The sequence below is a fragment of the Lepus europaeus genome, chromosome X, assembly GCF_033115175.1.
Source record: "Lepus europaeus isolate LE1 chromosome X, mLepTim1.pri, whole genome shotgun sequence".
In the NCBI taxonomy this organism is placed as follows: domain Eukaryota; kingdom Metazoa; phylum Chordata; class Mammalia; order Lagomorpha; family Leporidae; genus Lepus; species Lepus europaeus.
In genome coordinates, this window is record NC_084850.1 from 94,694,503 (window position 1) to 94,717,135 (window position 22,633).

A 22,633-nucleotide genomic window follows, 5' to 3' on the forward strand; every position below is an offset into this window, starting at 1 on the left:
AAAATGGAGATAGTCATATATGTATAAAGTTAACTGAAAATAGATCTTAGTGAAAAAACAAGAATGGAAATAAGAGAGGTAAGATGAAAGGGGGTAGGAGTGTGGGTGGGAGGGTGGGCACTGTTGGAAAAATCATCATGTTCCTAAAGACATAATTGTGAAACATATGAAGTTTGCAACTGCAAAACTGTATAATTCTTCATATATTCATACAGACCTATTCCTAAGGATACAGTTTAAAAACTTACTATGAGTTCCCAAACTTCCTTAAACTGGGTGGGAAAAATAGCATTTTGAATGTTAGAGAGAGCATGGAGATAAGATTAAGAGATAAAGTGATCACATTGATGGGATTTAGAGTTAAAGTGATCATATAAATAGGGCTAAATATTTGAAAATAATAATAGAAAGAATCAAAAAAGAGTGAATGCTCCAACATGAGAAGCAGTCCATACAGCATACTCAGAATGACAATCACTTCAAATAACACTCTGACTTCAGAATCAGCCCTTAAGGCATTCTGGTCTGGCTGAAAAACCTCTGAGAGCATGTTAGGAATGGAAAGCCAAAACACTGTGACAAAAAGTTTCCCACATGAAGGCCTTCTATGGGTGAGACTCCAACAGAAAGAAGTGATCATCAAAGAAAGATGTACTCACTCTGAAGTGAGGAGAGAACTTCCACTTTGCCCATGGCCCTGTCTAAATAAGGAAAGAGTCAGTGTATTCAAAGAGCTTCCATAGCCTAGGCAGCTCATATCAAGAGCCTTGGGTGATCACTGTTGTCATACATAAGAGTGTTACTTGTTAAGTTAACAACAATAGTCACTGTGCACTAACTTCCCATGCAAGACCTCTCTCCTCAAAGATTTATATTATGAAAGTTAATAGTAAAACTTGACCACAAAGATTGACCTCACTTTACAGTAAAGTGGAGGAAATCATCTATGTATGAAAAGCCATAGTCTACCCACTTGCAAAAGACGCATCATTCCTGGATTCTTCTCCAAAGTTAACTCTCTCAAAAAATTAAATAGATAAATAGATAAAGTCAAATCTCAGAAAAGTTTACTTTTATTGACTTAAAATGTATTTTCTTCCCTTATTGTAATAGCAAGTCTGTTGTTGTTCTATTGCACAGTAGTGTAATAATAGTTAGCAATAACATACTGTATATTTCTAAATAGCTAGAAAAAAACTTCTGAATATATACACTACAAAGAAACCTTGAATATATGAAATGATGGATGCTAATTATCCTGAATGATCATCCAAATGTATGCATGTATCAAAATATTACATTGTACCCCATAAATATTCACAATTACTGTTTGTCAATAAATTTAAAAAAATTTGAAATTAAAAAAATAAAAAGAAAGACATGCAATATATATATATATATATATATATATATTCTTAAAATGGTATCTATGTACTACACTGAACCTGTTCTCTTTGTATTGATATTAGATTAACATGAAAAAATACACTAAAAATAAAGAAAATTTGACTTTATGGGCAACTGAATCGTCAATAAATTTGTGATATTTTCATTTCATCCTGATAACAGAGAAAAAAATTTACCTCAGCAAAACTAAACAGACATTGTGGGGATATTTACTGATGAAACATCTCTATTCTAAGATTACACATGCTTCAATTATACTATGGTTTCATTTGTCAAAACCATGGTCATATTTTTTAATTAGTGTGAAAATTATGAAATGTTATTCAAAAAGAGGAACATATTGAGACTGAACTTTATAATCAATTAAGTGTATTGAAAATAAAAAACCCATTTGATCTGAAACTTTTTCAAAGCCTTCCTTTTCAATACCTGTGTTAATAAAAATAATCTTATCTCTGCTTGGGTTGCTGCATGGACTATTAATTGGATATAAAGCAAAATTAGTGGGAGGGCAACAGTTATAATGTGCTGTACATTGTTATTTGATGCTATAATTAGTAATCCAATGGTAGTTTTTTTCACTTTGTATTGCTATATGGGCAAAATCTTGAAAACTTTACCTAATATATACTAAGCTGATCTTCTGTGTACAAAGAGAATTGAAAATGAATCCTTACATGAATGGAAGGGGAGAGGGAGCGGGAGAGGGGAGGGTTGCCGGCGGGAGGGAAGTTACGGGAGGGGGGAAGCCATCGTAACCCATAAGCTGTACTTTGGAAATTTATATTCATTAAATAAAAGTTAAAAAAAAATAAAAAAAAAAGGTTCTTATAAAAATATAGAGATCTGGGCAGGCGCTGTGGTGTAGTAGGTAAAGCAGCCATTTGCAGTGCTGGAATCCCATATGGGTGCTGGTTCAACTCGCAGCTGTTCTAATTCTGATCCAGCTCTCTGCTATGGCCTGAGAAAGCAGTAGGAGATGGCTCAAGTCCTTGGGTCCCTGTACCCACATGAGTGACCTGGAAGAAGCTCCTGGCTTCTGGTTTCAGATTGGCCCAGCTTCAACTGTTGTAGCCATTTGGGGAGTGAACCAGCAGATGGAAGAGTTCTCTCTCTCTCTCTCTCTCTCTCTCTCTGTGCCTCTCTGTAACTCCACCTTTCGAATAAATAAATCTTTTAAAAAACGTATAGAGATCAGTAATGAAAACACAAAATAGGGAAGTGTCACTGCAACTGGAAAGTATAGAACATACTGAAGAAACATTTATGGAGTAGAAGGGCAGGATTTGATAACTGATAAGAAATAGAAATCAAAAAGCACGGAGAAATTAAAATGAGTTTCAGATTTCTAGTATGGCTGAATGAAGTAGAGTATGTTAGCAGCCTTAGACCAGAAGGAATTTTAGACTGTATTTGGAGATGTTAAGTTTGAGGCATATAAGATATAATCATTGTGGAGACCATAATAAGGTCTGCTCAAGTAACAGAAATTATGGCATCACCAATATAGAGGAGGAGTTGGAATCATTAATCTACAAAGTATTGAATAATCAAAATGTAAAATGTATGGTTCTAGACACAGGGTGTACAGTGGTGATTGAGGGAGACCAGTTTTCTTTCTTCATAGAGCTGACACACTAGTTTTTGGAATTGTCTAGAAAGACTATAAACAAGAGGGGCAGGGACATGGCGTTGCACTTAAGTCAATATTTGTGACCTTCACATTTCATGTTGAAGTGCTCTGTTCATGTCCCAGTTCCTCTGCTTCAAATCCAGCTTTCTGTTTATGTGTACCCTGGGAAGCAACAGGTTATGGTTCAAGTATGTCCTTGCCATCCACATGGGAGACCCAGATGGAGTTTCAGGCTCCTGGCTTTGGCCTGCTCCCACTCTTACCTTTGCAGAAACTTAGGGAGTGAGGTAGTAGCTAGACAATTTCACTCTCTTTCTCTCCCTCTTTCTCTCTCTTTTTCAAATAAAATGTGAATAAATAAAAATTTCAGAAAATAATAAAACAAGTACAGGTCAAAAATAGTCCTAGAATTCTAGGGAATATTAATATTAAAGTACAAGGTTGAGGAAGTAGATATATCAAAGGATGCCAAGAAAAAAATAGTCAAAACTAGAACAAGTTTGAGGTGATGAAATGGAAAACCGAAGCATTTTAAAAAGATTGATAGTATCAGATACAACAGAGAAATCAAAACAGAAAAGGAGTGGAAACAATTACTGTTTTGTTTTGTTTGGTCACTGTTTTATAATAATCTATTTGCTAGATTAAAATGTTCCATATAATAGCCATAAAATATAAAACTATGAAACTTCAAAAATCTTTATTAACCGATATTAAAACTGTCCAAAGCATACTGTTTAAAAAAGAATCCCAACGTACTGCAGAGCAGTGTGCTTTAACTACTGAACACATTGCCCTACTGATTTCAAGAGGGAAAATAGTGTATATTCTGGCCGTGTTTATTTTTCCATAAATACATTGGAAGGAGAGGCAGCAAATTATTGAAAGTGTTCAAATGGTTCTTGGTCTGTGAGGGAGAAAGGTATGACAGCAGAGTGCAAGAAAACTTTTGATGCATATCTTTTTATATTGTTTTGTTTATTAAACTATGCTTGCATTATCTAGTAAAATGATACAGCAAAAATGGCTTATAATGAATTTATATTGGCAAACATTGATAGCTAAAAACATATTAAAGGGGCTAACATTGTGATGCAGTGGGTTATGCCACTGTTTGCAACACCAGTGTCCCATATTGGAATACCAGTTACTGCTCCCCTTCCAATCCAACTTCTTGTTAATGCACTCAGAAGGCATCAGACAATGACATAAAACTTGGACCCCCGCCACCCATGTAGGAAGCCAGGATGGAATCCTGTCCTACACCTGGGTGATGTGACCATTTATAGAGTGAACCAGTGGGCAGAGGACTGATCTCTCTCTCTCTCTCTCTATCTCTCTCTCTCTCTCTCTCTCTCTGTGTGTGTGTGTGTGTGTGCCTCTTTCTGTTGCTTTGCCTTTTGAATAAGAAATAAGAAAATAAATCTTTAAAAAATAGTCATTTTTCAACATTCAGAGCAATCATTAAACAAAGGTTAACTTGAGGCATTATTTCAAGATTCAAACATATGAGTAGGCTTATTTATGGTTGATGATGTTTGGCTTTTCAAAAAGACAAGGTAATGCTTTTATAATTTAAAAACAAATGACTTAATAGAAATTTTCATCTTATGCTTGAAATATGTTTAAAATTTAAATTTCAATTAAAAAATTAAATTTAAATTTGTGCTCTGTAAACTTAAAACTATTATGAAATGGAAAGATTTAAAAATCATTTTGTCTATATAGGATTACTTATGGATGATAAATGTGTGTATGGCTGTGAGTGAGATTATAGTTATAGTAACAATATAAACAAAAGACCATTAAAGGTAAATACATTCACTAGCTTTAAGAATGCAAGAGTTGCAGATAGCAACATTCCTAGAACAAATGAACATAGACTCCAAGTGATAGTTTTTAATAAGGAACACTTCATATTTTTATTGTGGCAAAAAATAACAGAAAATCTACTCTGTTAAAAATATTTTGAATGTGAACTACCATGTTGAAAACTACATGCACAATTTTAAATAGCAGACCTAAAACTGTTTCACCTTTCATGATTGAAACTCTATACCCATTGAACAATAGTTTCCCACATCCCACTACTCCCATCCCTGGCAACCATTCTTTTCTATTTTTTCTTTTTTATTTTTTTAACATTTATTTAGTAAATATAAATTTCCAAAGTACAGTTTATGGATTACAATGACTTTTCCACCCATAATTTCCCTCCCACTCGCATCCCTCCCATCTCCTGCTCCCTCTCCCATTCCATTCACATCAAGATTCATTTTCAATTATCTTTATATACAGAAGATTGATTTAGTATATATAAAGTAAAGATTTCATCAGTTTGCACCCACACAGAAACACAAAGTGAAAAATACTGTTTCAGTACTAGTTATAGCATTGAATCATAATGCACAGCACATTAAGGACAGATCCCACATGGGATGTAAGTACACAGTAACTTCTGTTGCTGACTTAACAATTTGACACTCCTGTTCATGGCATCAGTAATCTCCCTAGGCTCTAGTCATGAGTTGCCAAGGCTATGGAAGCCTTTAGAGTTTGCTGACTTTGATCTTATTCCGATAGGGTCATAGTCAAAGTGGAAGTTCTCTCCTCCCTTCAGAGAAAGGTGCCTCCTTCTTTCATGGCCCCGTTCTTTCCACTGGGATCTCACTCACAGTGATCTTTCATTTAGGTCTTTTTTTTCCCATGGTATCTTGGCTTTCCATGCCTACAATACTCTCATGGGCTCCTCAGCCAGATCCAAATGCCTTAAGGGCTGATTCTGAGGCCAGAGTGCTGTTTAGGACATCTGCCATTCTATGAGTCTGCTGTGTATCCTGCTTCCCATGTTGGAATGTTCTCTCCCTTTTTGATTCTATCAGTTAGTCTTCGCAGACACTAGTCTTGTTTGTGTGATCCCTTTGACCCTTAGACCTATCAGAGTGATCAATTGTGAACTGAAGTTGATCACTTGGACTATTGTCAATATTGCTATTGTCAGCAAGCGATCTAGGACTTGCTCCCTCATTTCTCTATTCTAAGCCCAAATTGTTCTTTCATTTCTCTATTCTCTTCAAGGTAGGAAACTAATTCTATTATGAAGGAATCTGTAGGACTCACAGTTTAATCTTTAGACCTTATAAAAGAGATGGCTAACATTTCTCTGTAATAGCATAGCCAAAATAAGAACTTAAATAATAATCTCATAGCTAGATTCACTTTGCCATCAGCGAAGTATACAGTAAGTAGAAAAAAACCTCCCTTTCAGACCAAAGGGAAAGAAAGTTTTAACGTGAGAATAGAATTTTCCTCATGGGCATTGTCTACCTTAGAAAAACTACTACAGAACATGCCTGTGACTATCGACTTGTAGTTCAGGCCACCGAAGATTAGAGATGGGACACGGGCACTCCCTTGACTTGCATCCTCTGGTCTGCTTTAACACAAACCAGGAGGAAAAGAAAGCTAGGCATCAGAAGCAATGGGTGGCAGGCCTATTAATGGCTGATCTGTACAGTGATCTGCCCTCAAGGAGACCCAACAGGCCAGTGCACTGCAGTGGCTTTCAATGTGGTAAGCCTGGGCTTCAGCAGAAGTCAGCTTGTGAAGAGCCCTGGCAGCTCTGCCAAGAGTTGGATCACTGGAAATGGACCAGCCCTGCAGTCGAAGGATGCCCAGGTCAGAGCCACAGATCTTATTGGCTCTAAGCTGAAAAGCCCTTCACTCAGCCCAACTTCCAAAGTGACCACTGCAGCTGAGGGGATGGTCAAGTAGGGTCAGCAACATTGCAGGCAGAACTGTACATTTCTTGTTAGAGATGCCATCTGCCTTTACCTGGCCAGCTCTCCTCCCAGGCCAGCCAAGTAATGAAAGTCAACAGAGTGCCTTCCCCTAGGAGGTGCACACCTCCCTTAGGATATACCCCATGTGAAGAGATAGATAGGTCTAGGCCTCTTAACTTACAAGGCCTAAAGCCCACCAGATTATTATCAAGCCCCTTCTATCAGGTTCTATTTGCCTCTAAATCAGAAAACTTAATTGTAGCTTAGACAGCACCTTTCTTAGCTCCTCTAATAATGACTCTGTCCTTTATTCTAGACCCTGTCTAGCGCACTTGGGCCTCATTCCTTTGTAATCATAACCACTACTCTACCACCAATGGCTCTACTCCCAACCTGTGTGTACTGATGGTCCTCTTCCCCACTTAATGCTGTATAATTGTTCAAACCTGGTAAATGCCACTCTTAGGATCACTGGTTACCATCCTCACTCTGTCTTTTATGACCTTGTCTAAATATGATCAGAGTCGGCAAACTTGGAAGGCTTCCATAGCCTTGGCAACTCATGACAACAGCCTAGGATGGTTACTGGCGCCATAAACTAGAGTGTCAATTTGTTGGGTCAACAACAGTAGCCACTGTGCATTTGCCCCTCATGTGGGATCTCTGTCCTTAATGTGCTGTACATTTTGATTTAATGCTATAACTAGTACTCAAACAGTATGTTTCACTTTGTGTTTCTATGTGGGTGCAAACTGTTGCAATCTTTATACTAAGTTCATCTTCTCTATATAAAAAGAATTGTAAATGAATCTTGATGTGAATGGAAGGGGAGAGGGATCAGGAGAGGGGAGAGTTGTGGGTGGGGGGATGTTATGGGAGGGGCAAGCCATTGTAATCCTTAAGCTGTACACTGGAAATTTATATTCATTAAATAAAAGGTAAAAGAGAGAGAGAGAGAGAGAGACAGGGAGGGTGGGAGATGCTTTCCACATGCTGGTTCACTCTTCAAATGGCTGCAATGGCCAGGAATGAGTCAGGCTTAAGTCACGAGCAGGAACCCCTTCCAGGTCTCCCATGTGAATAGCAGGGGCTCAAGTACTTAGGCCATCTTCTGCTACTTTTTCAGGTGTATTAGGAGAGAGCTGGATCAAAAGTTTAGCATCAAGGACACTAACAAGCACTCATATGGGTTGCCATTGGTGAGGGTGGTAGGTTATCCTACTGTGTCACAATCTCAGCACCTCTAAACAGGTATTTTTTAACTTTTATTTAATAAATATAAATTTCCAAAGTACAGCTTTTGGGTTACACTGGCTTCCCCCACCCCATAACTTCCATCCCACCTGCAACCCTCCCATCTCCCACTCCCTCTCCCCTTCCATTCACATCAAGATTCATTTTCAATTATCTTTATATACAGAAGATCAATGTAGTATATATTAAGTAAAGATTTCATCAGTTTGCACCCACGCAGAAACACAAAGTGTAAAGTACTGTTTGGTACTAGTTATAGCATTAATTCACATTGGACAACACATTAAGGACAGAGATCCTACATGGGGAGTAAGTGCACAATGACTTAACAAATTGGCACTCTGTTTATGGCGTCAGTAATCTCCCTAGGCTCTTGTCATGAGTTGCCAAGGCTATGGAAGCCTTTTGAGTTCGCTGACTTAGATCTTTTTTAGACAAGGCCATAGTCCAAGTGGAAGTTCTCTCCTCCCTTCAGAGAAAGGTACCTCCTTCTTTGATGGCCCCGTTCTTTCCACTGGGATCTCACTCACAGAGATCTATCATTTAGGTCTTTTTTTGCCACAGTGTCTTGGCTTTCATTGCCTGAAATACTCTCATGGGCTCTTCAGCCAGATCTGAATGCCTTAAGGGCTGATTCTGTGGCCATAATGCTGTTTAGGACATCTGCCATTCTATGAGTCTGCTGTGTATCCAGCTTCCCATGTTGGATCGTTCTCTCCTTTTTAATTATTTCAGTTAGTATTAGCATACACTAGTCTTATTATGTGATCCCTTTGACTCTTATTCCTACCATTATGATCTATTGTGAAGTGAAATTGATCACTTGGACTAGTGAGATGGCATTGGTACATGTCACCTTGATGGGATTGTATTGGAATCCCCTGGCTCATTTCTAACTCCACCATTTGTGGCAAGTCAGATGAGCATGTCCCACATTGTACATTTCTTCCCTCTCTTATTACCACTCTATGAATACTTGTGTGTTAATTAAAGATTTCAACCAATAGTATTAAGTAGAACAAAAAAACACTAAAAGGGATAAAGTATTAAGTTGTTCATCAACATTCAGGACAAGGGCTGACCAACTCACTGTTTCTCATAGTGTCCATTTCACTTCAACAGTTTCCCTTTTTGGTACTTGTTTAGTTGTCACCGATCAGGGAGAATATATGATATTTGTCCCTTTGCGACTAGCTTATTTCATTCAGAATGATGTTTTCCAGATAACTCCATTCTGTTGCAATTGACCCGGTTTCATTGCTTTTTACCTCTGTATACTATTCTATGAAGTACATGTCCCATAATTTCTTTACCCAGTCTACTGTTGTGAATTGAACTGCAATAAACATTAAGTGTGCAGACAGCTTTTTTCTTTGTTTGCCAATTTAATTTCCTTTGGGTAAATTCCAAGGAGTGGGATGGCTGGGTTGTATGGTTGGGTTATGTTCAGGTTTCTGAGGAATCTCCAGACTGACTTCCATAGTGGCTTAACCAGTTTGCATTCCCACCAACAGTGGGTTAGTGTCCCTTTTTCCCCACATCCTCTCCAGCATCTGTTGTTGGTAGATTTCTGAATGTGAGCCATTCTAACGGGGGTGAGGTGAAACCTCATTGTGGTTTTGATTTGCATTTCCCTGATGGCTAGTGATCTTAAACATTTTTTCATGTGTCTGTTGGCCCTTTGGATTTCCTCTTTTGAAAAATGTCTATTGAGGTCCTTGGCCAATCTGTTAATTGGGTTGTTTGTTTTGATGTTGCAGAGTTTCTTGATCTCTTTGTAGATTCTGTTTATTAATCCTTTATCTGTTGCATAATTTGCAATTATTTTTTTCCCACTCTGTCGGTTTCCTCTTCACATGAGAGTATTGTAGGCATGGAAAGTCAAGACACTGTGGCAAAAAAAGTCCTAAATGAAAGATCTCTGTGAGTGAGATCCCAGTGGAAAGAACGGGCCATCAAAGATGGAGGTACCTTTCTTTGAAGGGAGGAGAGAACTTCTACTTTGACTATGGCCTTGTCTAAAAAAGATCTAAGTCAGCGAACTCAAAAGGCTTCCATAGCCTTGGCAACTCATGACAAGAGCCTAGGGAGATTACTGATGCCATAAACAGAGTGTCAATTTGTTAAGTCAACAACAGGAGTCACTGTGCACTTACTCCCCATGTAGGATCTCTGTCCTTAATGTGTTGTCCAATGTGAATTAATGCTATAACTAGTACCAAACAGTACTTTACACTGTGTGTTTCTGCATGCGTGCAAACTGATGAAATCTTTACTTAATATATACTACATTGATCTTCTGTATATAAAGATAATTGAAAAATGAATCTTGATGTGAATGGAAGGGGAGAGGGAGTGGGAGATGGGAGGGTTGCAGGTGGGATGGAAGTTATGGGGGGTGGGAAGCCACTGTAATCTATAAACTACTTTTTTTTGTCACAGAATCTTGGCTTTCTATGCCTGAAATGCTCTCACATGACTTGCAGCCTGACCAGGAAGCCTTAATTGTTGATTCTGAAGTCAGAGTGTTATTTATAGTGAATGTCATTCTAGGAGTCTGTTGTGTGGACTGCTTCCTATATTGGACTTTCCTTCCTTTTTAATTCTATTATTTTTACTGGGTACTTGATGTTATTTATATGACTTAGACCAATCTATATGTTGCCTCTAATGTTTAATATGATCATTTTAACATTGAAGATGGCATTTATAGCACTAATTTTTATGGGTTTGGAGCCCCATGACAAGTTCTTACCCTTTGAAGTAAGTCTGTATGATTGCATACAGAACTAGTTCTTTTTACAGTTATAGACTATCTCCTCCATCTCTTACTCTCTCTCTTGTTTTTAACTGTGATCTTTTTCCAATTGCCTTAAAATACATACGATTAACTCTATGTTACACAGAGAGTTCAGCATATAGTATGAAGAAGAAAAAAGAGAGAGAAAGAAAGAAAACAGGGAAAATAAAAACAAACCAACAAAACAAAAAGGAAATACACAGTAAAAAGTACAATGATAAACTTTCCCTAGACAGTCAGGTCAAGGACTATTGAAGACATTGATTCAAAATTGAAAAATTTGCTTCTATAGCTTTCATTTTAGGTGCACTATTAATTCTCCGAAATCAGGGAGAACATATAGTATTTGTCTCTTTGTGACTGGGTTATTTCACTAAGTATGAGGTTTTTCCAGCTTGTTCCATTTTGTTGCAAAGGACCGGATTTCATCCTTTTTTTTATTGCTGTGTAGGATGAAAACAGAGAAAAAAATGATATACAAAAAAAGAAACAATAATAAACTGTCCATCCACAGTTAGGTCAAGGACTATTCAAGTTATTGATTCTAAAAGTGTCAATTTTGCTTCTACAGCTTTTATTTTAGGAGAACTATTAATTCTCCCAAATTAGAGAGAACATATGGTATTTATCTCACTAAGTATGAGGTTTCCCAGCTTGCTCCACTTTGTTGCAAAGGACTAGATTTCATCCTTTTTAAATGCCATGTAGTATTCATAGTATTCCATAGTGTACATATCCCACTTTTCTTTTTTTTTTACCTTTTATTTAATGAATATAAATTTCCAAAGTACAGCTTATGGATTACAATGCTTTTTCCCTCCCATAACTTCTCTCCCACCCGCAACCCTCCCCTCTCCCATTCCCTCTCCCCTTCCATTCACATCAAGTTTCATTTTCAATTATCTTTATTTACAGAAGATCAATTTGGCAGGTCTCTGTCTCCTGACTTCTGCTTCTTGAAATGTGGACAGTAGGTGGCAGCAATGATGGCTCAACGAATTGAGTCCCTGTCAGCCACATGGATACCTATATTGAATTCTGTGCTCCTAGCTTCAGCATTGATAAGGTTGTTCTAGCATTATCCTTCTGGGATTAGAAGTCTATGCTTACCCTGCATGTTATAAAAAATTCTGGAGATTGATGTGGCATTGTGGTACCACAGATTGGGCTGCCACCTGTGATGCCAGCATCCCACATATGAACTGGTTCAAATCCTGGCTGTTCCACTTCTGATTTAGCATTTCTATTAATGCACCTTGGAAATAAGCACAAGATTGCCTTAATGCATTGGCCCTTGCCACCCACATAGGATACCTAAATAGAATTCCAGCCCAGACTTTGCAACCATTTTGTAAGTAAACCAGTAGATGGAAGATCTCTGTTTTTCCCTCTCTCTGTGTGTGTCTCTGTAACTGCCATTCAAATAAACAAATACATTTTTGGAGGCATCTTCAGACAGATTTTTTTTCTTGGAAATTTATCTAATTTCATTTTTTGAACGCTTTCCTATTTCAAAGAAACCCAATTGATCTCTGAACTGGACTACACACAATTAGCAACATACACTGTGCTTTGCTTCTTCACTACTTCATAAAAGATGAGAGAAAATTTAAAATAATCTAAATGTAGTGAGGGATGTTGAAGCATGTAACTAATTATCTGTGCTTGATACACTGCCACAGAAAAGCATGAGGTATTGTTGACAAATTATGAAGAACAAAATATCAGCATAGGTTGATAAAAGATTATGAAGCAATAGAACAATGGAGTAATCCTGGTATGAATTATGAAAAATGGAAAAGTCAGAGTAAGCTTTATGTACCTTTGATGTAAATGGAATACCTTCTCCGTTTTTAAGTAGGATGATGTAAAAATACTTTTAGCTTTAATTCCATATAAATGGATGTGAGAATACTTTAAAGTATTGAGGTCACTTGCTGGATACCTACACATCTCATTTAAAGCATTAATTTTCCTCAACATTATACTAGATAGCTTCATATTTATGAATGTTCATTCCCCTTTGTATTTCAATTTATTCCCAATCTCCCTCAAGCAATTTGGCAACAAGAATGGAAAATGTGCAAGTGGAATTATGGCCAACAGTTAAGACACCATTAGCTGACAGTCTCCATTTGGGTACTTTGGCTCAGTGTGACAGGAGTGTTAACACTCATTGGATATTTTGAGATGCCATTTAAGCATTGGGTAATTGTGACTCCATGACTCCAAGTTTCCATCTCCTTGCCATTACCTTTAATGATGGAAAATATGGGAAGCTGGGAATATGGTCTTCAAGCCACTCTGGAAAGACTAATTTCACTTTATTACCTTTAGAATGCATACATTTACTTATTTATTTATTCAAAAAAATCTCTGCTTTGCAATAGTTATAAGAAAGTTCTTTTGAAGTAGACATCAGTGTACCTTCTGGAGATGTTTTAAAAATTCCCATAAAAATGTTTAATTGATATTTCTTGGATAGATATTTATCAGAAAATAAAGAGTATATTGAATATCTATTAGGATATTAGAGAAAATATGAAGAACATGAACTTTCTTTATTTGGGTTCTCTTCTTTTTTTAAGATGTATTAATTTGTTTATTTATTTGAAAGGCAGGATTACAGAGAGAGACAAAGAAAGAGAGAGAGGGGGAGAGAGAGAGAGAGAGAGAGAGAATATCTTCTATCTGGTGGTTCACTTCCCAAATGCCCACAATGGCCAGGACTGGGCCAGGCCAGGAGCCTTTGACTCCATTTGGGTCTCATATGTGGATGCAGGGACCCAGGAAAGTGGGTCATCTTCCTCTGCTTTTGCAGCAATATTAGCAAGGAACTGGATTGGAAGTGCAGCAGTCGGGACTTGAATCAGTATCCATATGGGATACTGATGTCACAGGTGGCTGCTTAACCCTCCTACACCACAATGGTAGCCCCTCATACATTCCCTTCTCTTGTTCTCTCTGCTTCCCTTTAGTCTTCTTTTCCATAATTTTGAGCCAAACAATGAATGACCACTGAGATTGATGGTTCCCAGCAGCTATGGGATCAGGGGATGACTTCCCTTTGGAAAGGGGAGAACTGTTCTAATATGTGACCTGTAAAATCTAGCTCCTCTTCCTCCCATGCCAAGCATATAAAGCTTGTTAGGGAAACAGAAATGATTAAGAAGAATAAATAAATTTTCTGGTTGGCAGAATAAATGCCCCTCAATGATGTTTACTCCTAAAAACAGTGACCTGTGAAAATGTTCTTGTTGATGGCAAAGTAGAGTTAATGTTGTTGATAAAATTAAAGTTGCTACTCTGGCCTCAGAATCAGCCCTTAAGGCATTCGGATCTGGCTGAAGAGCCCATGAGAGTATTGTAGGCGTGGAAAGACAAGATACCATGGAAAAGAAAAAGACCTAAGTGAAAGATCTCTGTGAGTGAGATCCCAGTGGAAAGAACGGGGCCATGAAAGAAGGAGGTACCTTTCTCCGAAGGGAGGAGAGAACTTCCACTTTGACTATGACCCTATCGGAATAAGATCAAAGTCAGCGAACTCTAAAGGCTTCCATAGCCCTGGCAACTCATGACTAGAGCCTAGGGAGATTACTGACGCCATGAACAGGAGTGTCAAATTGTTAAGTCTGCAACAGAAGTCACTGTGTACTTACACCCCATGTGGGATCTGTCCTTAATGTGTTGTCTAATGTGAAGTGATGCTATAACTAGTACTGAAACAGTATTTTCACACTTTGTGTTTCTGTGTGGGTACAAACTGAAGAGGTCTTTACTAATTATATACTGAATCGATCTTCTGTATATAAAGATAATTGGAAATGAAAAAAAAAAACCTGGTGTTAAATTGGAAATGGCATAGAAAATTAATTAATTTCAAAAAAATATTATGTAGGATCTCTGTCTTTAATGTGCTGTACACTGTTATTTAATGCTATATCTAGTACTCCAATGGTAGTTTTTTCACTTTGTGTTGCTATATGGGGCAAACTGTTGAAATCTTTACCTAATATATACTAAACTGATCTTCTGTATATAAAGAGAATTGAAAATTAATCTTGATGTGAATGGAAGGGGAGAGGGAGCGGGAAAGGGGAGGGTTGCGGATGGGAGGGAAGTTATGGGAGGGGGGAAGCCATTGTAACCCATAAGCTGTACTTTGGAAATTTATATTCATTAAATAAAAGTTTAATAAATGAAAAAAATACAAATTAAAAAAATTAAATTTGCTAATCAGATGGTGATCTTAATATGGGTACATTATTCTGATTATCTGCATGGGTCAGTATAACTGCAGGGCCTTTCTTGGTGGAAGAGGAAGATGAAAACGTTAGCAAAGAGCCAAGAATGAAGCCAAGAATAAAGCTGGAAACAGCAAGGAAATAAGACTCTATCCTAGGTCCTCAACGAATGCTGGTCTGCCAATAACTTGGTTTTAGTCTAATATTACCCATTAATGAGTTATAACCCTCAAAATATAAGATAATACATTTGTGTTTTTTAAGTCATTATATTTGTTGGCATGCAGGCAGCAAGGAGAAAATAATGTTATCATTGAGACTTGGATTAAAAAATGAATATATCAGGTGTCCAGTGATTGCCTTGGCAACCTGGAAATAGAAGAATAAAAAAGAATTCAGGCTACTAAACAGCAAACAAGAACTAAAGTTAAAGTACAATACACATCAAATTATTTTTTCATCTTAACATGAAGATAAACATCTTTATTCCTTTGGAACTCCAGTAACTGATATATCTCTTTTTAAAGTCAATTACTTATCCACTAATTGGAAAAGAAGAGAGAGTAGGAGAGGCGAAAGGAGAGAGGGGAGAAGGGAGAGGCAGGATAGAGACAGAGAGAGAGAAAAAGAGAGAGAGAGAGAGAGAGAGAGAGAGAGAGAGAGAGAGAGATGTATCCTATCCACTGTTTCACTTCCCAAATTTCCCCAACAACAACTGAGGGTGGGCCAGGCCTAGTTCTGGAGAGAGGAAATCAATCCAGGCCATCCACATGGGTGGAAAAAAAACCAGCAACCTGAGTCCTCATCTGGAGAGTCTCTGAGTGCACATTAGTGAGAAGCTAGAATCAAAAGTGGAACCAGGACCCTAACCTAGGAACACTAATACAGGATGCTGGCAACTCAAGTGTTGTCATAACCACTGACAAATGCTGGCTTCTGAAATACCTCTTAAAAGCTATTTAGAACTGCTGGGAAGACTGCTGGGAAGACCAGAAATGGTAAGAGCTACTACCCATCTAATGATTCCTTTCCAGTGATCCCAGAAGAGTCACAAAATTCTACTGAGGTGTTCTGCAGCATGTTTTCTGTCTATAGTCCTTTGCATGGAAATGTATGCTGCCTGCTGCATGGAGTGTTGCCTTCAGCTCACTTTGCTTAATGAATGAAACACACAAATCATAACTCACACTCCCTGCAGAGAATGCCATGGTCCCAAGAAGTAAGCTATTTTCCTCTTCAAACAAGTCAAGGTTTTAGGTCTGAATTTGCTGCAACCTTTTCTCCCTGGAATGCAAGTAGAAACAAAGGAATATGCAAGTAGCTGGCAAGGACACTGACAGTTCTCATGTATACTCAGCAGCAACTTACTTTAAGGAAAATAAATTTTAGTAAGACATGACAAAAAGAAAAATAAGCCTTCAATATTAGGTTCCCAGATAAAGAAACAAACTCTTATCTGGGACCATCAACAAATAAGAAGGGACCTTGTAATAGAATATTCATATATCCATGTTGCAAAAGTTAAATGTTGTATAAAGAAAGATCAAGATGGCTAAATAGAGAGGATCAACACTCACCTCAGCCACAGAAAAGTGCCAGAGCAACACAGAGAGGACCACATTTCCAGGAAATTGACTTATGGGAAACTAAAATAAAGAAGTGATGGGGAAATAAGCCACACTCAGAAAGAACAAATCTCATGTTGTTCTGTTGTTCTTGTTTGTGGATATATATATTCTTTCTCTATGCACACACACATACACACATATATACATATAAATATTTATATATATATTATATACATAGAGAGAGAAACAGAGTACAAATAGATAAAAATTGTGTGGATATCATATTATTTGGTATATAGTTATAAATATTGCTTCACTTAATCATACCATGTAAATTACAATATACCCTTCTTTCCTATCATGATCATTATGAATTCCTACCTCTGTAATATTAATATATCTATTTTCAAAAATAGTATATTTATGTGTATGTATATAGTGTCTATATGTGAAGTGATTGTGGCAAAATGTTACAGAAATGTTAAATGTTACAACTAAAAAATTATAATAACAAATAAGTGATGGGAACTACAAACAGTACAGAGACTGAGAGCTGGCAGAGAGAAAGGGGGTGGGGGAGGGAGAGAGAGAGGAGAGTAAAGCATGATGCAGTTCTTATCCTGGCTCACCAGCCAGTAGGAAGATATCTTGCTGGGAAAAGGTCAGTAGAAAGCTTCAAGATGCCTGGCTACTGCTACAGCTCATCAGCCCTAACTACAGTATTGCACAGTCCTCACTGGCTTTAAATGCAGTCTGGAAGGCTGACTGGGGTCCAAGCAACCACTTTACTCATAAAAATGAACCCACATTTTCTCCCTCCACCCCAAAAACACTAGACACCAGCTGCTGAGGTACAACCTCTTCTAAACTCCATACTTTCTTAGGGCTCAGCAAATAACCTTGTTGATAGCAGAATTTCCCATAGCCAGAGCCAGAGCCAAAGCAGGGCCAAGAGTATGCCCCCTGCATTCTACAGATGTGGAATTTCAGTGTATAAGCTCCTGGTCTATGCTTGCTTGCTCTATGTAATGTAAGAAATTTCCTCGTGGCTTCTTGGGCCTCTGTCAGCAAAAGCTCATATGCAAGCCCAGAGGACCCAAAGTGAGGAAGTTCCCTTCTCCATCTCATAGGACAGGTTTCTGGGTAGCATGAGAACAAGCCACAACATTACTGCTGCATGGTCTGTGGAACATGGGGTCAATTCCCTTTGTGCTCTGAAGCTCTGGGATTGTCTCTGTTTGTGTTATCATCTCTGGAGAGTCTTGTACTCACATGTAGGATCTAGAGGACTGCATCTGTGTTCCTCTGCTTCAGGCTAGCAGCTGCCAATAAATATTCCCAAGCATAACTAGCACTCACACTGTGAGACTTACATAAGGACCTCACTGCATCTTGCAGCTCTGGGACTGTGATTGTTGGTGCTATAAGTTCCAGGGTCACTTGTGCTCCCCCAAGGGGTCTGAGGAAGGCCCTATCTGCCTTCTTCTGCTCCTGTCGTGCACCTGTTAGTGTACAATCTCCTTCACAAAATATAACTACTGTGGAGGATCTGGTGTACCTAGATAAGGTACACTCTGAGCCCCACAGCTTGGAGACTGTGATGATTGGAGCTATTCCAGTAACTTGAGTTTTCCCCAAGGCACCTAGGTAAGGGACCTACTGCATGCTTCAGCTCTGGGCCTCTGATTCTTCATTTGATAAGTCCCAGGGTCACTTGGGTTTGCCTGTGGGGGCAGGCCCTACCTGCATCCCACTGGTTCAGTCATGCATAATCTGTAATCAACCCGTGGGACACAGGTAAAGTATTCAACAAGTCCTGCAGCTCTGAGACTGAGACAGTAGGAGCTACACACTACATAACCATCAGAATACTCTCCATGGGACCTGGGAAGTAACCTATCTGCATTCCAGTACTCTAAAACTATATCTTCTAGTGCACAATCCCTAGCATAGCCTGCACATGAAATGTGAGACTTGGGTAATATCGCTGCTTGCATCCTGCAGTTCCAAGATGGTGACTTTTGGCACTATAAGTACCAGAGATACCTGTGCTTGCCCTATATGGCATGAAGAGGGCTCTATCTCCATTCCACTTGATGTAGAATTAGGCCCACAGTTGCCATTGCACAATCAAGCATAACTCATGTTTTTCTTGTAAAACCTGAAGGAGTTATCTTCCCTGCCCTGTAGCTCCAACACTCCAACTATTATTACTATTTGCCTTGGAGTTACTGGAACCTATACTGTGGAATCTAGGGAAGAAGATATCTGCATTCCACTGCCCTAAGCCCACACCTGACAGTGCACAATCTCCAGCATGAACTATATTTGACTCCCCCATAGGACTGTAGCAAGGTCCCTTTCAAAACTCTCACTGCTGAAACTAGAGCTTGTGCTACTATAACGCCAGAATCAGTCACACCCACCCAGTAGGAATTGAGGAAAGTTCAGTCTATATCATACATTCCCAGAGCCACAGTAATTGGTGCCACAAGCCCCAGAATCACTCACGCTTGCCTGGTGGGCCAAGCACCATGTAGATGGCTTCAATCATCATAATTTCTGATGTGGGTAACACACAACTCTTTGGGCATGTAAAAAACATATGGGGGGTAGTACTGTGGCACAGTGGATTAAGCCGCTTATTGGGATACCTGTATCTCATACCAGAGGGCTGGTTCCAATGCCAGCTGCTCCTCTTCAAATCCAGTTTCTTGCTAATCTGCCTTGGAAAGCAACAGATGAAGGACTGATTTCTTGGACCCCTACCACCTACATGGGAGACCTAGATGAAGCTTCTGGCTCCTGGCTTCAGCCTGGCCCAGCAGTGGCCATTGGGCCATTGAAATCACCTGGAGTGAGAATCAGTGGATGGAAGATTTCTCTCTCTCTCTCTCTCTCTCTCTCTCTCTCTCTCTCTCTGTGTGTGTGTGTGTGTGTGTGCGTGTGTCTATATAACTTTGTCTTTCAAAATGAATAAATATTTTTAAAAAAAACCCGTATCAATGGAAGCCCATGTCCACCTCAAAGTCATATTACTACCTCCATTAACTGTGACAGACTAGACAAACGTGGCACTGTGAACACTGCTGACATTTATTACAGATGAAGAAAACACTCAGTGGTTATACATCTTGGCTTACCTAGAATAAAAGCCAAAGCAACACCCCAACTGATACCCTAATTCTATCTAAAAAAGTCTTTTCCTACCAAATCTATTCTATACCATGCAAAAGAAAGAACTGTTATGCCAGATGCATAGGCATCAATGTAAAGACACAGGAAATATGAAGAATCAAGGAACCATGACATCTCCAAACCAACACAATAGTTCTTCAGAAATAGATCCTAATTTGAAGGATATCTACCAAAATGCCTCAAAAATAAATCAAAATGATGATCCTAAAGAAACTGTTTGGTTTCTTTATTGCTATGTAGCATAGTTTTAGATTGTGCTTACTTTTAGATTATAAATCAGCAAAAAAAAAAAGTTTCAAGAATCTTGATGGTGTTGGACTCCCCCAGTCTTAACCTTTCCAAGTCAGACATGGAATAATGGCTACGGAAGGCTGGAACATTGCCACCATAGGTAACCTGGTGCAAAAGCACATGGGTTATTTGTTCTCTGTGGATGACATATGTGGGATAGGTCACCTATTGTTCAACTGACAACCTGGTTCCCTCAACCTCAGATGCTTGGTTAGAGAATATTAAGTTTTGTTTATACCTTCTTTCTTATAGGTTTAGTGAGTTCCAAACTATTTGCTGAGTTTTGATGCTATTGTATCTGTAAACATATAACATTATTGATTAAACCATTGTAGCTCAATAAAATGAAGAACAAAAGACATTCAAGACTATTGTGCTATCTTGCAAGAGAGTACCCTGATCACTGATTTTCTTCTCTCTACTCCGTGTTTCTTGTAATTCTTTCAGCACCTATTACTCTGCCCTTTGGATGCTTCACAGTTGTCAGTTGCTCTGAGACAAAACTCGATGAGGTGCAAAAAATACAGATACACAATTCAAAGAAATGAGGAAAACAATATATGATATGAATGATAAATCCAACAAAGAGAGAGGAATCATTAAAAAGAACCAATCAGAAGTTTTAAAGATGAAAACATTAATCAATGAAATAAAAAAATACAATGGAGAGCTTTAACAACAGAATAGATCAGGTGGAAGGTTTTCCGATCTTGAAAAGATTTTGAAATATCTCAGTCAAGCCAAAAAGAGGAGAAAAATATCAAAAGGAGATAGCCTACGAGACATGAGAAAGCAATAAGTGAAATATTGTTCATATTATAGAAATCTTAATATTTTCACCTTTTCCATTATGTTTGGAACATTTATTAATTTAGGGTTTAAATATAGTTGTTTATGGATTATAACAGAAAGCATTCATGGTAATGGGCTTGCTTATTTCCATAGCCTTAATACTATTTGACCATTGTGTGGCCAGTATGGGAAAAATCCCCCTGAAGAAGTATGTCAGTTATCAATATAGGTCAGGACACTAAATCTACATCAAAGTTTTCTGACAACAGATTGGATAATCACTACATTGGAAGCATACTATAATGTATTAATAATCACTCTCACTGCTACCAAAATGAGGTAGAAATTCAAATAGACATATGCTTATTATGTAAGATTGAAATTTATGGGCCGGTGCCTTGGCTCAATATGCTAATACCTGCCGCACCAGCACCTCAGGTTCTAGTCCCGGTCGGGGCGCTGGATTCTGTCCCGGTAACTCTGTTTCTTACAACTTAACAGCTCTATTTTCACTCTCCAATGAATGTCCTAAACCTGAACTCACAAAGAATGATGGGCTGTGTGAAATGTATGTGTCTTATATTAAAAACATGATTTGGAAAGATGGAAGTATTTCTCTTGGCTGTGGATTGATGTGTAAGAATAATAGGACTTTCATAATTGATGGATATTCATATGAAATATACTAGACCATACAAGAAAAACTTCAAACCAGAACTCCACATATTGATTATACATGAGGCACCAGTTGGAAAAAAAAATGAGAACTGAAGAAAAACTCTCAACTTATAAAACACTTTAGAAAAATAAGGTATTCAACTAGTCATATGAAATAGGCATATGATGAAAAATAATTTTTGTGCTGAGAATTTGGCCTAATAACTCATCAGTGGTGTGTTTTCACTGATATTCACCTAAAGTTAATATTCCTTTTAAACTTTGAAATTCATCCTGTCACAATATTATTCGTTTCTTTATTTTTTATGTGGCTTTGGACTTGCAAAACTAAGAAAAGCTCACCAAAAGTGAGTCCTGTAGGGGCCGGTGCTGTGGTGCTGTGGATTAAAGCCATGGCCTGGAGTGCCAGCATCCTATATAGTTGTCAGTTTTAGTCCTCACTGCCCCACTTTTGGTACAGCTCCCTGCTAATGTGCCCGGGAAAGCAGCGAAAGATGGCTCTGGCCCCTGCACCCACATGGGAGAGCCGGAAGAAGCTCCTGGTTCCTGGCCTGGTGCAACCCAGTGATTGAGGCCATTTGGGGAGTGAACAAGCAGATGGAAGATTTTATCTCTCTCTCTCTCTCCCTCTCCCTCTCTCTCGCCCTCTTTCTCTCCTTCTATCTCTCTATAACTCTGCCTTTCAAATAATTTTTTAAATCTTGAAAAAAAAAGAAATAGTCTTGTTACACAAATTGTATGGAAAATCTGATAGTTTGTGTCAAAATGGGGAATTAAAGGGGAATGTTTGTAGAAAAAATGAACTCACTGAGGAATGTTGAGGGATATAAGTAATCAGATATGTTAAATAAGCTGTCAGGAGCAACTGTAGGCAGTACTGATAAAAATTATGAAGAACAAAATGTTAGGGTAAGCCTCATAAAGAATTATGGCAAACAAAATGTCAAAGCTCAACATAATTTCTGGCAGAAATTGAGTATCTGCTG